Source organism: Vigna radiata, chromosome 8, assembly GCF_000741045.1.
Source record: "Vigna radiata var. radiata cultivar VC1973A chromosome 8, Vradiata_ver6, whole genome shotgun sequence".
In the NCBI taxonomy this organism is placed as follows: Eukaryota; Viridiplantae; Streptophyta; class Magnoliopsida; order Fabales; family Fabaceae; genus Vigna; species Vigna radiata.
In genome coordinates, this window is record NC_028358.1 from 15,996,042 (window position 1) to 16,001,983 (window position 5,942).

Here is a 5,942-nt window from a genome sequence, read left to right on the forward strand (position 1 = left end):
GTCTAGACGCCTCAAGGCCAGGATCGAACGCATATTGACGCCTTATGGACAACCACGTCCATCCATGCGAAGGCCTAGACTGAACACGTCTAGACCCCTCAAGGCCAGGATCGAACGCGTCTTGACGCCTTATGGACAAACACGTCCATCCATGCAAAGGCCTAGACTGAACACGTCTAGACGCCTCAAGGCTAGGACCGAACGCGTCTTGACGCCTTATGGACAACCACGTCCATCCATGTGAAGGCCTAGACCTAACGCGTCTAGACGCCTCAAGGCCAGGACCGAACGCGTCCTGACGCCTTATGGACAACCACGTGAAGACCTAGATCGAACACGTCTAGAAAGCTCAAGGCTGGGGCCAAACATGTCCCAGCGCCTTGCGACCAACCATCTTAAAGTTCGAAGACCAACGAGTCTAAAACATCCATTAAGGACCAACGAGAACATGACAAACACAACGTCTAAATATGTTAAACTAACAAGCACAACACAACCAACAACTTATTAAGGTAAGTTTCCAAATCGATCAAATATGCAAGGTTCAAACAACAAAATGAACCCTTGGAGGTTCAACAATGAAACAAACAAGCAAGTTCCAAGTTCGACAAACAATGACAAAATATTGTAAAGTGTTCAAAAAGCAAGTATAAAAATCTACGGGGTACACAATCCTAACAAATAATGGGCCATCACACCGGCCACTCTAGTTCAAACAGCTGCCTCCGGGACGCCTTCCTCCATGGAAGTTCCTTCCGCCTCCACTGCCGGATCTCCATCAGCAGTATACGTACCATCAGGAATGTCATCAATTGACACCAGACGTCCTTGATACATGTCTTGCTCGATGTCAAAAGCTAATCCTTCAGGTGACACTTTAGCCAGGTGCACCATTTGCCTCAAGGCCTTCTTGAAACCCTTCACATGCTCCTGCCCAATGGCCGCTAACATCTCAGCCTCCGTCTCCCTGCACTTCTCCTAGGCTTGTCGCGCTTCATCTCTTTCTCGGCGAAGGTCATCCCTTTCCTGTTGAAGGTCACCCATCGTGGTAATGGTCCTCTTAGCCACGACTAGGTCCTTTGAAAGAGCATCTCTTTCATTGCGAAGCTCCAGTTCAGACTTCTTTAAACCCTCCACCAACACTTGGCCGTCAGCTATCAACTTGGCCGCCTCGGCTGCCTTTTTGGCGCACCCAGCATGAGCAGTATTGGCATCTTCTAGTTGTTTCTTGAGACGCTAGACCTCCTTCCGAACGTCTCCTCTGTTTGAGGCGTAAACCATTTTATACGCCGCGGCAGAACCACGAAGGGCGTTGTCAAGCAGAAACTCTGCCATCTGTTGCTCCGACATCTCGGACATAACCTTCTCCTCCGCAGCGTCGAAGTTAAATTCGATCTTGTGACGATGGTCGAAACCCGGATCCCACATCCTTAACGGAAGGCTACGCTCTGCAATGGGATCCACTCCTCAGTCGCGGTCTTCTTCCCCTTTTGGCTGGCAACGTTTGCCGCCTCAAGACGGTCGACTTTTCTCTTCCGGGTCAATACGGGCCCCGGGGAGTCGGAAGAGTCTTCCACATGAATAACTGGAGATGAACCCGGACAGCTGAAGTTGCCGGTAGCACTCTCGGAAGGAGTAGGAGCATTAGAGGCACCCCCCACCTTCGTAGCGGCCTTGGAGGCCTTAAACCAATCACGACCACCTTTCCTCTACATGATTTCTGCAAAAATATTCAGGGATACAGTTAGATTCCACAACACAAGTGTTCAAAACATTCAGTCAGAGGACATACCAAACACCTTTAACTTGAAATCGTTGTATCTAAGGCAATTGACTATCTGTCGTGAGGAAACCGGGCGTGGCAACCCAACCAATACATCCAAATCCCTCCGCTCCTCACCAGTCATATCTTCTACGGGCCACGAAGTTATTGTTCGAGGATTTTTGGTCCAATACAAGGGAAACTGAGGACTCCCATTATCACACAAGAAAAAGGGCCGGCCCAAATCGGTAATGGACACTTTGAAAAATTGATTTTTAAAATCTTTGTACGACTCGACAAACAGTTGAAAAATAGCATTATTGGAAACGAAACTCAGAGAAACCCAACCGCTCTTGGCATTAGGCCGTTTTTTTGAAGAAAAACAGGAATATCTTGGTCGTCGGTTCAATACCTAAGGCCTGACATAGCGTACCGAATGCTTGAATATATCCACAACCGTTCGGGTGCAATGGAGAAGAAGCTACGTTTAAAGTTCGTAGGACATCCATCTGAAACCTAGTAAAGGGCAACCTAACGTACAGATCGTAGAATAAACACAGATAAACATAGAAACAATTCCCACCGGCGATATCCTCCCCGTGGAAAACTCTCTCATCCTTCCTACAAGCTATCAATCTCAGGGCAACATTGTAGCCTAAAGTCCTGAGAAGGCAATTATCATTTACCCATTCTACCAAGTATGCCCTATTGACAAACAAAGTGCTATGATCATTGACTTCTCTCGAAGCCCACTCATAACCTACAGGAGATGATGAACAACTCTCTTCGGGGCCATCCACGTTGACCCCTCCACTAATAAAACCCCTATCCCCACTTAAGAGGGATACCACAACACTTGTACCCCCGTAGGAACGATTGGTGGGTCGATGCGCCCACCTTCCTCACTATCAGATAAAGAATAAACAGGAGAAAAGGAAGCCATGGTTACCTGAAGAACAGGGCATGACGCTACTTCACAGAGAGAAACTGGGAACAGGTATTCCAGAGGAAAAGACGAAGAGACTCCAGAAGGCGAGAACACAATGTAACGGCTCATTTCAAAATCATTAACTTATTACAAGCGTGGAGGTTACGAAACCGTCGCACTATCTACACCGTTGGATACAATTAATCTAACGGCTTACCTTTGACGACTCTGCCACTACCCCAATTCGGGAAAAAACTACTTATGACTTCGAGTTCAAACGACAACATAACTGCGTCGTTTACAGGTAACTTACACAAGCCAAGCAGGCTTGACCAGTCCCCTGGCCTACCCGGATCCCTCACGAACGGTCATAACAACGAACGGCGGCCACAATTTCCCACACTTCTAAAAGTCCTTCGGTCAAGCAAGGCTAGAGCCTTCCATTACCCTCAGACTTGGGGGGGATGATGTACAGTAGTAAATCTCAGACGGTCAGCCATGCCGAACGGTTGTGAACAAGGCCCAATACAACTTGGGCCCCACATCAGATCTTATTGGGCTCAAGGCCCAATACGTCACAGGCGTGAAAGATATCCAAACAGAGATATCTTTCAATCAAATGATATCCAAACAGATATATCATCAATCAAATGATATCTAAACAGAGATATCATCAAATAATATCCGAACAGAGATATCACCAAACATATCCAAACAGAGATATGTCAAGTAAGTTTGTTTATATCCTATTCTGTTTATATTCTACTAATCTTATATCAATCCAAAGCCTATAAATAAAGGGCTAAGGACTCCAAACAAGGTACGCACATTTTAGCATACTCTCTGCTATAATCACTTTGCAATTCTCCTATCTACTCTCTCAGACTGAGCACTACGCTGCTTAGGATTGAGAACATTCCACCACTGACGCCTAACTTGAGCATCGGAGTGCCTTTTCAGGTACCTCCCCCATTCCTCGACAAGAGCTCGAAGATCACCGGACGGTCCTGACCAGAGAAGCACACGGTCCAGATTCAGAACAAGCGATCAAAAGGTGTGAAAGCTGGGTCATCAAGGTTAGTCCTTTCGGTCCCCAAAATTATCACCGAAACAATATGAAATCATCCTAAACTTCAAATATAATATAAAACTAAACATAAAAAACAAAACAAATAAGTATATAATATTGATAATTGTTGTGTTACTTATCCATTTATAAGATTATATGGACAAAACAACAATATTCTCTTAAAGCATATTCTTCTTTATCATCATCTATAATACAATAAAAAGAGTATTAATCAATAATATTAAAAAACAAAGTAATAATTAGGTGGGTAGATGAGTCAACCTGACTCACCATAGTTCAACCCAAATGAATCAGGTTCAAAATTAACCCGTACCAAAATTTTAAATTTTGTTTTTTCAATCCAACCTTATATGAACCTGTAGTGGTCAAGTTGTCTCACAAATTGCAATCCGTTTTGACAACACTAGTACTAGCTTATAAAAAAGAGATTTTATGATAAAAAAATTGTGAAATAATTACCATAATTTAGTATGAAATGTAATATCCCGATTTTTGAAATGTCACGGTAATTTTTTTTTTTCAAAACATATTTCCATAAAACAATCATTTAAGATCATCAAACTTTATTCAATTAAAAATGCGGAAGCAAATCGTAACTTTAAACCTTGTTTGTTTAGAACGAAAATCTCAACTTAACTCTTTTATAATAAATATATTGAGTTTGAAAAGCTTTTAAATAAAAAATAAATAATCAACCCCGAAATAAAAGATCCCAACTTTCGTTAGCTACTTCAATCCAATTTTATCTACAACGTCATCTATTCATGTACAAGTACGATTATCGTATGTGGAAACCACATCCACAACATGCAAGGATAAGCAACCAGGAATATCATAACACACAATATACAATAATCATTTTAAACACATAATAGTTTAATCATAAACATATTTCATCACAATATTAACAGTACAACCACATCACCCATGAACCAATTCACAACGAATCACACGACACCCCCTTCCCGTATCAACAGCTAAAGAGAACCTCTTCCGTATAACATGGTGATCAAGGCCGTACCTGAATAAAATTAATATGCAATTAAGTCCAGTATAAACTAGGAAGTGACTCCTAGGTCATCTCTCAAGGACCAAATGTGATTCAGACAATAGTTCAAACATGTAGTAGAGGGTTTGTGGATAGTTTACGACTTGCAATAAACAACTAAAACACTAATTAAAGACAAGTTGGTCATTAGTTCAGTTAGAATGCTTCCAATCCTTTATTAGCAATAAATTGTTTGGTCCTCTCACCCCTAGTCTAATAAAATTAATCAACTAAGCGAAGATTAATCACATTTTCATAAAAACGGATTAACCAAATGTAGTGCACCTTGTTTAATCAATTTTGCACTGAACAAGTTAATTAACTAAGTGATAATAAATTAGACCATTAAGTGTGTCCTAATCACAATGGTGAAGTGGCGCGTGTGCGGTGGGTCACGCAATGGTGAAGCTATGTGGTTCATAGGGGTGAACAAATTTGTTCCGATCTATGTTGTGGTGCAAACTCTGATGGTGCACAATCGTTGTTGATGAGGTATAAGGAGAACTGGTGTTGCTTCAGTGATGGATATGCAATTAAGACGAAGGTTGTGTGGTGTTGGCTAAGTCTTGAAAATTTGAATAAGAAAATATGGGCCATCCTTACCCATATTTTAAGGCTAGGTGTGGGATTGTCCTAAATGGATTAGTCTGACCTACATTTTTGTGGATCAAGTGTGGGGCGGGCCACAATAGGTGACCCAATATTGTCACTCTTACGTTTTATTAATAGACAATTAGTATAAACATATGGATTATGTGTATGCAGTGAAAACATTAGTGGAATCGTTATTTTTTTTATAGTGTTTTTTTTATAATCTTAGTAGTAATTTATTTACAATATTTATTGTTAGAATTGCATAGTAGAATAATCGCGTTTGGACAAAACCAAAAGGGGTGAATTGGTTTGTTAATAAAACCATGTTTTTTAGAAAAGATTATCTTTTTAAAATCTGACTTTATAGAAAAATAAGAAAAATAAGGAAATAGAGATTTGCACAAGTAATGTTATGGTTCAGATCAAAAGACTTTACGTTTAGTGTTTAATCTCTCTAAAGAAATATTAATTAATCATTAAAATAAACAACAACTTACATTAAAAAAGAATATAGTTTAGG